The sequence below is a fragment of the Sitophilus oryzae genome, unplaced genomic scaffold (assembly GCF_002938485.1).
Source record: "Sitophilus oryzae breed Bouriz unplaced genomic scaffold, Soryzae_2.0 scaffold_866_pilon_pilon, whole genome shotgun sequence".
In the NCBI taxonomy this organism is placed as follows: Eukaryota; Metazoa; Arthropoda; class Insecta; order Coleoptera; family Curculionidae; genus Sitophilus; species Sitophilus oryzae.
The window spans coordinates 210,000-224,798 of record NW_022147490.1 but is presented as its reverse complement, the minus strand read 5'-3'; the positions used below and the strand labels follow the sequence as shown (position 1 = coordinate 224,798).

Here is a 14,799-nt window from a genome sequence, read left to right as displayed (position 1 = left end):
AAGATATATACCAAAGTTATATTTTTTCTTATGAAACACCCGGTATTTTATTTCATTTTTGGATTTTTAGATATAAAATAAGGCATTTATTATATGGGTTTAATATGTTTAAATGCTTTGGTTTTTGAGATATTTAAAGATATTTAAATATGCATGCTATAATAAAAAAGTTTGTCAACACCTTGTACAGGGTGGGTCAAATTCGACGCTTTTAAATGGAAACACCCTTTTCTATAGGAGATAGACAAAAACTAATATCGGTGTCTGGAGTTCAATTTTTGTCAAAAACATGATGGTTAAAAGCGCACAACGATATATGTTACCGTTTTGGAGTTACGGGATGTTTTTCAAAAATATTCATTTCTAACAAATCGCTGTAACTTTTTTGCTATGGAAAATGTTGTATTTTTACGAAAACATTTCCAAAGCACTTTTTTACGTAGAATTTAATGGTTTAAGTATAATTTTTTTAAAATTAATAATTTAAGAATTATCAACAGAAAATTTGATTTTTTATATGGGACACCCTGTATATTTTTAATTAACTGAAAAGAATTTAAAATTACCTTTCCAAAAATATAGCACACTTGATATTTTGTTATAATCCCCTTCGAAATACAGAATTTTTAAAAGTTCGCCACTTTTAACTAGTAGGCCTTGGACCCCTCATTGATGATATGTCCTTAATGAAACTCGAAAACATATTTTTCCAGCAAGACGACACACCGCTTCTGAACGCTGAAGTTATCGGCAAATTTCTGCAGCCAATTTCAAGAATAATTGAATAGCTGACCTATGGATCTAATCCTATGGATATATTTGCGGAAGAATAAAGGTTCCTTATTCTTCTGTATAATCTAGACAAGAATTAGAAATACTTAGCAGTTATGAGAGGGTATCTTTCACCCCTAATGAATTCCGCGAGAAATGTTCAAAAACTGCCCCCTCTGTCCATAACAGAAGACGGTCGATATGTCGAACACCTGTAGCAAAATCTTATGTCCTGGTTTGCTATTTATTTTTATTGTTATTAGATATAGTTTAAATGTGTTAATGTTGGTTAAATATATTTTAAATTGTTATAAAATTCTGCATCTCTCATAGCAAATATTATTTTCGTTTTAATTGATGCTCACAGCTAGAATTTTTTTACATTACAGCCGGTGCCGTTCAAAGCCTACTTATTTAAAGCGGGCGAATTTTTATATACTCTATATCTCGAAGAGGGATCGAGCAAAATATCAAGTGTGTTATATTTTTGGAAAGGTAATTTTAAGTTCTTTTCAATAAATTAAAAATATACAGTATGTCCCATATAAAAAATCAATTTTTCTGTTGATAACTCTTAAATTATTAATTTAAAAAAAATTATACTAAAACAATTAAATTCTACGTAAAAAGGTGCTTTGCAAATGTTTTCATAGAAATACAAAATTTTCCATAGCAAAAAAGTTACAGCGATTTGTTAAAAATGCACATTTTTGGAAAACACCTCGTAACTCCGAAACGGTAACAGATATTGATGTGCGGTTTTCACCATCATGTTTTTGATGAAAATTGAGCTCCAGACACCGATATTAGTTTTCGTCTATCTCCTATAGAAAAGGGTGTTTCCATTTAAAAGCGTCGAATTTGACCCACCCTGTACATTACTTTTTAGAATTAATTCTTGAGCTAACTTTTAAGCCAGAGAAATAAACTTTACTAAAAAATTTTATTGTTTTCTTAAATGTATACAGGGGTATCAAAAATTGCTGGTCTAATTTAAATATTTATTTTACATAAAAACTTTGTTATTTAAAATACAACACCCTGTATTTTTTTAAACATGTCGAAGCAGATTTAAATGCTCTTTCAAACTATATTAGGATTTCCTATACCTATCTGGCTCAGATTTTGAATAAAAAGCGATTTTTCAATAAAATTGTAATCAGGATGGCTTGTGTTGCCATGGCAATTTTCTAGTAACACTTAGTAGCTATTTTCAAAATTGACATTAGTTTATGGACTTAATTTAAATTTATAATAGTTTATTTTTATTTAATTCACCTACAATAAGGTTAATAAGTAAGTATTTATTATTTTATCAAGAAAAATGAAGCAGCATCTCCTGGCGGAAGGAATGAATACATATTCATTGTCCTCACAAAATAAATAAATAAATAAATAAATAAATAATTAATAAATAAATGCCTTTATTGTCAAAAAAATTTTCAATTTGTAGACAAAGGTAAAGTAACAAACAAAGTAAAAAAACAAGGTACACAAACAAACAAACAAAAGATAATACAAAACATTATACAAATAATATTGTCAGTCTTATTGTTAAAATAAACATTTATAAATGTTTGTAATATCAAAGAACAAAAAAATAAAAATAATATTCAAAAATATTTAGCTAGTTTATAGTAAAATATCAATGACCTCTAAATAAATTCATTTCGATGTCAATAACATCAATAGTAACATTACTACTCGTAGTGATGTTGTTTTGTGAGGACAATTATTGCTTGTTGGCCTGAAGGGTTTATGCTCAAAGATATCCAAATAGGAACTTTCTTGACAAGCGTTCCATTGAAAAACTGCTTTTCCTATTTTGCAGAGCTGATAGTCTGTAGTGTGGTATATGAAAAACCTATTAGGCAGAAACCTGTCATTGGAAGCGAAGAAAATGAATTTGCCTTAAATTGGTTCTTTTATAGAAAATCTAATATATCTGCAAGTCATCGTAATATACATCAAACAACTACTTATTAATTTTTCTTGATAAAATAATAAATACTTACTTATTAAGGGCAACGGACTAGCTACGGTAAAACACCGATTCCCATTAGAACACCGAAATTAAGCGACGTAAGGCGATACTGGTGGATGGACGGGTGACCGGTTCGAAACTCTGTATATGTCCAAGGGAAAAGTGTAAAATCTATTGATACACACTGCTCATATTACTGGGTGTTTCTTAGGTGCTGCAAAATATTGTTGTCGGTTATTTTTAATTAGTTTTAGAAGGGAAACTGGTAATATATTTGCTCTTATTCAATTTAATTTTCGATATACAAGGTATTCAAATTTAAAAATAATTTTTTAATGTGTAATTTTAACTAGCTTTTCCTAGTTAAGCCTAAGTTTTTATTCGTTTTGTGCTTATATGACATTAACTTTAATATTATTAGAAATCTCATTAATTTTGAAGAATTATTGTTAATATAAACTACAAAGATGTGTCATCAATGTGTCTATGATGCATCAACATTCAGTCAACAACTTTTAGAATATATATTTAAGCTTAATCACGTAACTAAAAGTTTATTTGGTATGAAGTGTAGGATTCTATTTGGAGCAAAATGCCATTTAACTGTCGTAAACAAAATGTGATATCGAATTTGACAATCACAAAATTACTTTTTTGCTGGTACTTTAATTGTAGCTTTCTCTGGGCCGTATTATAAACTTTACTAATTAAAATGCATATCCCATATTTTAGAACAATAGTAGATTATTTTGTCTCTCCAAAAAAATCCTTTATGGGTATTTCGCCACTGCAAAAAAATCTACAAAATAAAATAGTTATTTTTTGTAAACACTACTGCTTTAATCCAACGGAAACTACTTGTCAGCAATTATGTTTACTGATAAACAAATTTGCTGTTGGATTAACGTAGCAGTGTTTACAAAAAATAACTATTTTGTTTTGTAGATTTCCTTGCAGTGGCGAAATACCCATATAGGATTTTTTTTGGAGAGATGAATCCGCTACATACGATGGTATAGACATTTTTTACATTATTTAGTGTTATAGACCAGTCGACAAGTGGTTTTAGGTGGAAATAATTAGGGGCAAACTGCAATAACACTTATTCTCTTTGTTTTGCTTTGTTGAATACTCTACTAAATTTGCACGGTTTATCGATCCCGGATTTGGCCGCCATATTGGAAAATCTTGTCAAATTATGACATTTTTATGTTTTTTTTTAATAACTCTATCTGGGTGCACTGTTCAGAAAATTTGCAAGAGACCAAAAAGAAAGCTACTTAAATTCTCTGTAAAAAGATCCTATCCACCGATTTCGTGCATGAACAGGTTAACGAGATACAGGCGCTTAAATACAAAGCATATATTTTCTAGTGGTTCGTTTAATATGAGAAACTGATTCTATGTAAATTTGAATAATTTGCCAGTACATATTTGTGTTTTTCTTGTGTTCGTTTCCACACCACCTGGCGCACTTCTTTTTAAGTGGTTTCTCTTATAGGCCTAATCCACTTTCTTGCCGTTGCAAATGATCGATTTTTATATCCATATGACATGATATGCTTTTAGTAGTAAGTATGTATTTTCACCGTCTGCTTTTTTTGACGTAGAAGGTTTATCAATTGACTCATCAATATATTCTTCATCAAACTGTTCATCTGGTTCTTGTTCAATGTCTATGTCTTCGATATTTTCGTTGGTCATTAATTCTTCTAATCGAGAATCGATTTCTTCGTCGTCCCCTTCTTCTAGAGTTATTTCAGAAGCCTATTAAGTTAGCTATTGTTGTTGGAAATTTTAATAATTTAAGCACAAAAATAGTAGTAAATGCATTAAGTTTCATTGGTTAGAAAAGAAAAAAGAAAAAATTCTACACATTATTAAAATTTATACTTTATTCGGTATTTTAACAAGGAAACTTGAATATTTCTAAAGTAATACGAAAGACAAATCGATGACATAATATCTCACATTAATGTCCCGAGTTTTTCTCTTATTTTGAATTTAATATTCGGCCTTGCCCGCCATCAATCTTTCCGGTTTGTTTGTTGCTAGCGCCAGATATTGACCATAATATCCACAATTTATGAAGCCGCCGGGAAACGAGGATAGCCCCATAGAATATTCATAGGTTTGCGCGAATATGAGAACGTTTTAATAATCGATTAAGTTTACTGCAACAATGCAAAAAACTTCGCTACGAAAGCCGGGCGGTTCCAGGTTTTCAGTTTATTTTGTTTTGGTTTGATGGTTTTGTTTTCGAATTTGGAATTTTCGATTTTTTTTTATGGGTTATGACTTGAAAAATAATTTCAAAATGGCACCCAGTGTGACGGAACGGACGGCTCGGACGGAACGGACGGGTCGGACAGAACGAACGGATCGGATAGAACAGACGGAACGGAGAGAACGGACGGAACGGACAGAACGGACGGAACGGACAGATCGGGCGGAACGGACGGAACGGACGAAACGGGCAGAACGGACGGATCGTACAGAACGGGCGGAACGGACAGAATGGACGGATCGGACGGAATGGACGGATCGGACGGAACGGACGGATCGGATGGATCGTACAGAACGGACGGATCGGACAGAACGGACGGATCGGACAGAATGGACGGATAGGACAGAACAGACGGTTTGGACAGAACGGACGGAACGGACAGAACGGACGGATCGGACTGAACGGACGGAACGGACAGAACGGAGGTATCGGACGGAATGGACGGATCGGATCGGATCGGACGGATCAACTTCAATCGGACCAACAACTTCAACTACTTCAAATAATAAAGGCATTTTGAAAAAGCATTTAAAAGATAAAAAAACGCTGCTAAGACTATCAAAATGTTGATCTAATAACAATTTGACGTTTATACTATTACGCGAAAAGCAATTATGTATTAGCTTTTTTCCAAAGCCTACCATGACTTCACTGAATCATCGTTTTTTCTTCACTATTATTAATATCTTAATTATTAGATATTAATACATCTGGTATATTATGGTATTCTGGTATTTCGTCGATTTTAAAATAAACTAACTGTTTCTATCTTATTTTTTTGTTAGAATGGGCCTAATCAAGAGGGCTACTGATACTGTATTTTAAAAATAAGGTAATTAAGGGCTTATTTTTTGGTATTTATTATAATTTTGCTAATATCTTCAGTTTGAAAGAAGATATCAAGATGCGGTTTTCGCTGACTTTTTAAGCTTTTACTACTCTTTACTATCAGCTAAAATAACGCATACTATCGTATTTAATTTTTTTGAAAAAACGCGCTGTTTGTTAAATTGTAAGAAAGTGCCCCCTAGCGTCTACGTTCAAACCTTATTATTATTATTTTTATGGTATAATATAGAGTAAGAAACGCTCCTTTAAAGAGCCCTCGTTTGTTGGATTCTGATCGTCCAGGCCGGAGTTATTAACAATTAAATAAAGATAGATCTAACCTTCCCCCACCACTTTATTTTAGCAGATAGGGGAAAATGGTTCTAACAAAAAAATCCAAAATTTACTGAAGATTATGAAGCTATTATTTATAGTACCCATTATCTAGGCAAAATTCTGTAATAAATCTATTTTCTTATTTTCCATAGCAGTTGTGCTACCTAGCGGCCGTTTTACAAACTTGAAAATAATTTCCAGTAATTTCTCATAGCCCCTTTAGTTATAAATATTTTTTTCCGTAAGCCTTACGGCTAATACTTTCCGAGATACAGCTATTCTTAGTGGGACACCCGGTACATATAGGCATTATGATTTCATTCATAGATCTCAAAAAATAAAAGATAGTTGTGTTTCTAGATTACGAAAAAGCAATATCAAAGCATATCTATTTTGCAATGTAAAAATCTTTAGTTACTCTATGAATTGAAAATCTTATATTCAAGTTTAAATTCCTCGTTAATTTTGTGTCTACGCAAGTCATAAAATATTTAACACCGAATTTCCAACCGCCAATATGGCGTTTATTCGAACGTGAACTAATCAGCTCAACATAATTTTCTGACTGATTTTCTGGTTTAAATTAATGGTGTTGTATTTTTGATTTATTATCCCTTCCGGTTCATTAATTAGGTATGAAAACGTGATCGATATAGATTAATGTATCGCAAATTGAATTATTGAATGAGGGTTAATATCCTTGCCATTTTTTCCTTCGCTCTGTGGTTTTATGATTAATTTTGCGTTACAAAAATTGGCTTTCTTTTGGTAGATTATCAATGAAAATTAATTAGCTTAGTCATTATTACACTCAGATGCAAAAAAACGCAACGGAGAAAATTTTGGTCAAATTTAAAGTGTTATATTTTTATTATTTTTAGCCCTATTTTCATGATTTTTTTAGCAAGCTGTCTATAATTATGTCAACTTTAATTTGTAAACTCAGTTTTTTTATAAACTTTATTATTTGGCATATTATACAGGGCTAATCGAGGGGTTGTTTTTTTACCCTAACTTTGACACACCCTGTGCAATAATTTCGTGTGTAAATTTTCCTGAAATATAATTTTAGGGTCAGAACCATGTCTTCTGAGCATTTTGTTTTTTGGATCATGTCAATACATGTCTTGGTTAATTTTTAAGAGCGAAATGAACTTGCCACCAACAATATGCAATTCTTACAATTATAATTTATTTTTGAATTTTTTTTTCAATATGACAAGGCAGCTTCGGTGATTATTGTGAACTATATACTACTATGAACTGCCCATCATGTTCGACGGTTGGGAAATGCGCGAAGGTGTTACCAGCTTCATTAAATGAACTCCGCTTGGTCCGTAAAAAAGAATGGAAGAACATAACGCAATATGATATATGCAGCCTCAATGACAGTATAAACAAACGTATAAATACAGGCAGTTATAGCAGCCAGGGGATGCAATACAAAGTATTAGGATATTTTTACAATTTTTTTTTCTGTTTGTATACTTCAGTATTACAGATGTTTTCCTTAATACAGTTAGTTCTGTTATCGTTATTAATGTTTATTAAAACCATCTATTTACCAATCGGCTACAATGACTATCAAACTCGATGACATAAATATCACAAATAAAATTAAAATGGAAAGAGGAGTCCGACAGGGAGATACTATTTCCCCCAAACTTTTTACACTGGCCCTGGAGGACGTATTTAAGAAGCTGAACTGGGACAAGAAGGGTATTAAGGTAGATGGTGGGATGCTTAACCACTTGCGCTTCGCTGATGATGTCGTTGTCCTGGCCTCATCTTTGGAAGAACTTCAAACAATGCTCGAACAACTTCACCACACATCTGCGCAAGTAGGTTTAAAAATGAATTTGTCTAAAACTAAAACCCTAAATGAAAATGAAGAGCAAGTTAATGTTAATGTACAAAGGATTGAGAACGTTAAAGAGTATATATATCTAGGTCATGCCATAAAACTCGGCAAGGAAAATCAAACAACCGAAATTTCTAGAAGGATCAAACTCGGATGGGCAGCTTTTGGTAAACTTAACTTTATATTCAAAAGCAAAATCCCAAATAGTCTAAAAAGAGACGTTTACAACAAATGCGTCTTGCCTGTCATGACCTATGGTTTGGAGACTATGACGATGACGGCACGAAATGTGAACAGGTTGCGAGTGAGCCAAAGAGCTATGGAAAGAGCCATGATGGGTATCAGTCTTCGCGACCACATTAGAAATGAAGACATTCGCCGACAGACGAGGATAACGGACATCATAGAGAGGATAGCTAACTCTAAATGGTCTTGGGCAGGACACTTGGTCAAACAGTCCGAGGAAAGATGGGCAAAAAGACTTCTTTGCTGGAGGCCACGCCTAGCAAAACGCCCAGTCGGCCGACCTCCTAAAAGATGGACTGATGATATCCAAACCGTAGCCGGTAAGAACTGGATGAGGAGAGCACAGAATCGAAATGAGTGGAAGAAACTGAGAGAGGCCTACATTCTGCAGTGGATGAGTAATGGCTAAGAAGAAGAAGAAGAAGAAAACCAGGATTGTACCGTTAGTCTTTAACGTTTTTTTTTAATTTAGTATAGGGTATCCGATACATCGTAATATAACATTACGACAATAGTCACCAAAACTATCTCGTCTTTTTAAAAAATTACATCAAAAGTAATGATAACTGAAAAAATTGCAAACTGATCGAGATGATTTTCATTTCGCTCTTAAAAATTAACTAAAGCATACATTGACGTGATACAAAAAACAAAATGCTCAGGAGACATGGTTCTTACCGTAAATATGTAATGTATAAATTCCAAGCCAACTGGACGCCGATTTTTTTCGACCATACGGTATATTTCAATTGAAGAGTGGAAATACGAAAAGGGGTAAGTGGCTATAAGTATTTTTTTTGAGATAAATGAGAAAAACACAGTAAAACTGAAAATAATAAATTTTTAAAATATCTTTAAAATACATAATATAATATACATAAAAAGAGACGATTTTGCTTGGCACTTGTAACTTTTGTTATGACATGCAGCATGGTATTTATTACGTTTCTAATGCAATAACTTAATATTGAAAAATTTGGCACTTACCCCTTTTGGTATTTGCACTCTTCAATTACAAAATTGAAACTGTAAAACACGCGCTATCTCCAAAAATTATAACGGCTTTTTGTAGGGTTTCCCTCGTTTTTGGAACAGAAGAATTAATATTTGAGATTATTTCGGCGGATGCGCGAATCCAGATAAGTTTTGCGTCCTCGTGCCGCTCGTTACCATCAATTTTTAAAACCCAGTTACGGCTAAAGGTCCTTTTTTGTCCCTTTCGCTGCCGGATCTAGTCCACGGCTAGAGAAGGGACTATCTATGCCCGACTGTTTACATTATTCATTTCGACATTTGCCCTTTCGCCGGCATAAACACCAGTAATAAATGGAGCTTGATATGAGTTTTCTACAGTTTTGGAATTCTATTTTGCCGTCTCGTCAGCGGCGAAGCTTGCGTTGAAGCGAAGTTTGCATTGAAGTAGTGATGTTGATTTTCGTTACTTTTGATTATTCGTTACTAATCGTTACTCGAGTACTAAGTAACCATTTCCAATATTCGTTATTTTGATTACTATGATTCTCCCACCAAGCAAAAAACCTCACATTACATTTGCAACATTGCAGTCAATCCCCAAACAGTTTGCTTTGTAATGTTAATTTCTAAACGTTGTGTCGTGATTGATGAGGCCTTGCTACAGAAACATTGTGTTTGAGTGGTGATTAAAACGTTTTTTTCTGCAATATTGCAACAAAGATTCAAATGAAAGATCCGCGCGTTAATAATAATTAATAATATAACAAATATGCCATAAGATCGAAAAAACGGCATCTAGTTGGCTTGGAAATGAATATCGATGACATTTCCCATATAATTTTGCATATAAAATGACAGCGATTTTCTTTTCATAGCCATCGCTGACGCATTTTTTTTGATCATACGGTATAAGTTAGAAGTTAGGTTAACGCCCTTGTTTTTTTACGTTTTTGATATCACGTTTAATTCTTTTCGAATGAGATTTTAATGAATGTAAATGTAAGTATAATTTTATTATCATGTGTGTTTTAATAATGCATGAATAAGTATAACAAATTTTGTTTAATTTGTTTATAAGCTAAATTTTGTTTTAGGTTAGCTTTTAGCCAACTGAAAATTGAAGTAGATAAAACCAGGATACGAGTATATCAATCTAATGATAAAATCACAAATAATATTCAGTATTAATTATTCTCAATAATATTTTTTAATGATGTTTTAATCATTTGAGATTTTTAAAATAAGGACATACTCAAAGGGGCCTCAAAGATTACTGTCACAAGAGGTAAGTTACTCATTGTTTTATATATATTTATTGCAACTGATTGCTTTTATTTTTACTACTTTAGAAATGATTGGATATAGATTTCAAAACTCTACCGAAGAGGAATTTGAAACCATGAATAAGAACGAAGACAAAACATGCGAAGACAAAATATGAAAGATCCAAAAAATCAATTAAAATATAAGTTTGCCTTTCCTTGTACATATATTTAATGTTATACTTTCTTTTTGTATTATTGAATAAGAAATATATAATAATGTTTATACTGTACCTATATATTTTGTATTATTTCAGACATTCAACTTTAAGATTTGTTTAGAAATTCGACTCAGAGGTCGGAGTTGTGTAATTCCTTATTTAATGAGCAGCCGAAAAGATCAGTAAGTTCTCAGTACTTAACAGTATTTTTGATATTTTTGAAACAAGCAAGTGACAAATTTCTAATTTTTATTTGTTTTTTTCAATTTGTTTGACAAATTCGACTTTCTTGGTAGGGATATATTTATACAGAGCATTTTTAATTTTTCTAAGTCAATGGATATAGAGATATGCATATTTTTATCAATATGATAAATATTATTGATTATAACCTATTACTGATGTATTATTGTTAACAAAAAATTGCTAATGTTCGTAAGAAAAAACTTCTTCATTAATTGATAAGTAAATATTAAAAAATCATTTCTATGTATACTCTCCGATGAATGAAATGGTTTTTTATTGCGAACATTATCTATTTTCTGCTATATTATTTTGGCAATAAATCAGTTAATAAGTTATAATAAAATAGAAAGTTTAATGGACAATAAGTTTTGAAACATAGGTACAATATAATTTTACCAATATTGTATTGACGTAAAATTAACAATATTGCTAATAAATCTCAAATTAGTACTTTCTTGAACGTTACATTAGCAACGTTTCAATAATATTGTAAAATCTCCTCACGAGGTTGTGACAAGGTTTCAATAAACTTGCATCAACATTTTTTTCAACCTTGCACTGCAATGTTATTTGGCAGAAGATTACGCTAACCTGCCACCTTGCATAAACCTCCCTACAATGAAAAAAGCAATGTTACACCTTGCTTTGCGAAGTTTTGGCAATGTTCCAGCAATAAATTTTGCTTGTTGGGTTACTTTTTAATGATTTGGGTACTGCTGTCACTTTTCTCAACTGCTACAACCTTTGTGTCTAATTTCACCTGCTTAAAAGACATATTTTGATAAATAGATTCTTAGTAGTTCCCACGTTTTTCATTTAATGGACCTCTGTGTGTTAATTTAATACTTCTAGAACCATTACAATTTTTGTACAAATATTCAAAAGTTCACTTGTACAAAATTTCACCCCTAATTTCACCCTCTTAGGGGATGAATTTTAAAAATCGTTGATCTCACCCCTGATCTCATACCCTTAAAACGCGAATTTCTAAACGTCGCTCCTTAGTGCTCAATTACGTTAACTAAGGAACTTCTACGCAAAATTTTATACTTCTAAAACCCATTTTAACAAATTTTTGAGACAACTTTCACCCCTTATTTCACCCTCTTAGGAGGTGAGTTTCCAAAAAAATCGCCCTCTGGGGGAATTAAATTAGGAGGTTGAAATTTTATTTTTTGAATTTTTGAATTGAAATTATTGTAGTTATAAAATTTTTTAAATCTGTCCTAGAACTTGAAATTTTACACAGAGGTCCCTTAAGCGGCGCAATTTAATACTAAGAAGTGATTTTCGGAAATTCAACCTGTAAGGGGGCGAAACTACTGAAAATAGGGGTGGAAGTTTAACTATTTATAGTATTTATTATTTAGTTTATTGTATCGTACTTATACGTATACCTAATAGCACAGAATATCTAGCTACGCAACAGAAAAATACTCGAAATGAAAGAGCTAAAATTGCACAAATAGAATACTAGATGGCGCGACAATATCATAATCAGAATATAATTAGAAATTTTGAACTTTCGGTTTTGGATCGACGCGACGGCTCGTGGACGGCCTTATAGCTCGGCTAAATATGCACAGTTGCCAGATTCAAAAAGACTTAAATTGGCATCCCATTCTTTTTATTGTGTATAATACAGTATGTGTTTCTATTCTTCTTTTCTTGTCAGATACACTTATATTAATTATTCCTTTGGCTATTAAAATAGTTTTAAGTATATTATTACAAAACATATACATTTTTTATATACACTACCTTATAATGTTAACTAAGAAAATACCTTTAATTACCTTTAAAATTAATAACATACAGGGCGATTGACAGTGATATTTATTAATGCAGGAACGTTAGTAATGAAATATAAGTTTAATAATAATGGAAATAATTTATTAAAATGCAGTACAAAAATGTTAACTGACTAAAAAATACTATAATAACAAATTTCTTCCGTTTGCCACGTTATTGATATAGACCTAGGTAGATTTTAAAAGTGACACAGGTACAATTAATAATATATTAGTTGGGCATAAAAGTTGCTGTCACGGCATCGAACAATAAATTAAAATTCGTAAAATAAATTAAAATTATTAATTAAACAAATCTTTATAAAGAAACGCAAGTATACCAAATTTGGGGCCTAATCGAACTCCAGGAAATGATATCATAATAGTGTACTATATTATGGCACCACTCGATATACTTTAAGGTACCATAATATTGCAATGTCACCGAAGATCCGTAGTATACCAAGTTTAAGCCCTATTGCCGCCATGTACCTAATATTGCTATGTCATCAAATATGGTACTATAGAAGGTACCACTTTATATGCTTCATGGTACCATAATATTACAATGTCACTGAAGATATAGTATACCAAGTTTAAGCCCAATCGAACGCCATGTATCGTAATATAGTACTATATTATGGTATCACTTGATATGCTTCTGAAAAAAACGGCGTCCAGTTGGCTGGAAAAGGACGATCGATGACATTTCTCATATAAATTTACATATAAAATGACAGCGATATTCATTTCATAGCTATCGCTAACGCCGTTTTTTCCCGATTTTACGATATGAACTTGGTATGAACACAATCGAACGTCAGGAAGTGGTAGAACTATAATAATAGTAGAACAATACTTATTATATTGTCGCCGAATTACAATGAAAATTCAGGATTCAATTATACAATCAAACGTCAGGAAGTGATTGTAATTTAGCTCATAAGATTTAATTCCATCTAACATGGCAAACTGAAAAAAACAGCTCTGATCTATTTTAATATGTTTAAATGATGTAGCAAATTTGAAGGTAAGCTTTATCAGGAAGTATTACGATATGAATTACACAATGGCAACACTGCACAAAATTCTTTTAAATTTTGTTTGTAGAAAACTGTTTTCTTTTAAATTTATTGCCCTCTATTATTAAGTAGCGAAACTACCACATCAAAATATCTGATTTGGAGACAGACTTTTAAAGCCTGTCTCCTTTTGCCACCTACAATTTTATACATGTAACGAGGCTTCTGTTGCGTAGCTAGATATTCTGTGCTAATAGGCATAGAGTAGTAGGTATTGTATCGTAAATGTAATCAAATGGGAGTTCTATCAAAATATAATAGTCGTATTTGCCAAATACCCTAGATACTATTATTCGACAATACGACTTTGTGTTTTTATAGAATTCGCATTTGATAACATTTTTACAATGCCATACTATACATATTACGTATAAGTACGACCCATGATAAATGCTAAATACTATAAGTAGTAATAGTAATCAAAGTAGCTTATATTTTTCTTCGGCCGTGTAAGCACTAAACAGAACCCCATAATAAAACATTTTTATAATAAGAACTTAGGAAAATAATATCTAAAACCGGCATCTGATATATAACCTAACTAACTTTTCAAACTCAAATTTAAGGTTTTGTATTCACAATTTTAGCCACGCACATTGCTCAGTTAGAAAAAAACCCGTTTCTAAAAGCTAACTCTGGTAAAAATATGCCCAAATATTAACTTGGCTCTATAATTTATAACAAAATAGTTATTCTTGCCATAAGAAGCTGTGTATTTCTAGTATCCCTATCAGCACAAGCGCCCCTAACGGCGATTTTCGAACTTCATTTAGATCATGAAATCTGGGCCCAAAATTTTTGCGTTCGATTCGCCTCCTCCTTTTAGACTCCATAATTTCAAGACAGTCGCTACAAAAATGGTGGTTCATTACGGCCATCCGTCTTTCTTCTCTGTATAAATTGATTAAAA

At 32.0% G+C, this 14,799-nt stretch overlaps 1 protein-coding gene across 1 annotated transcript in view; it reads left to right on the top strand.

Annotated features, from left to right (window-relative positions):
* LOC115890474 (potassium/sodium hyperpolarization-activated cyclic nucleotide-gated channel 2-like) overlaps positions 1-14,799 on the top strand; it is a 224,628-nt gene that overhangs the window by 94,870 nt on the left and 114,959 nt on the right. The window lies entirely within an intron of this gene.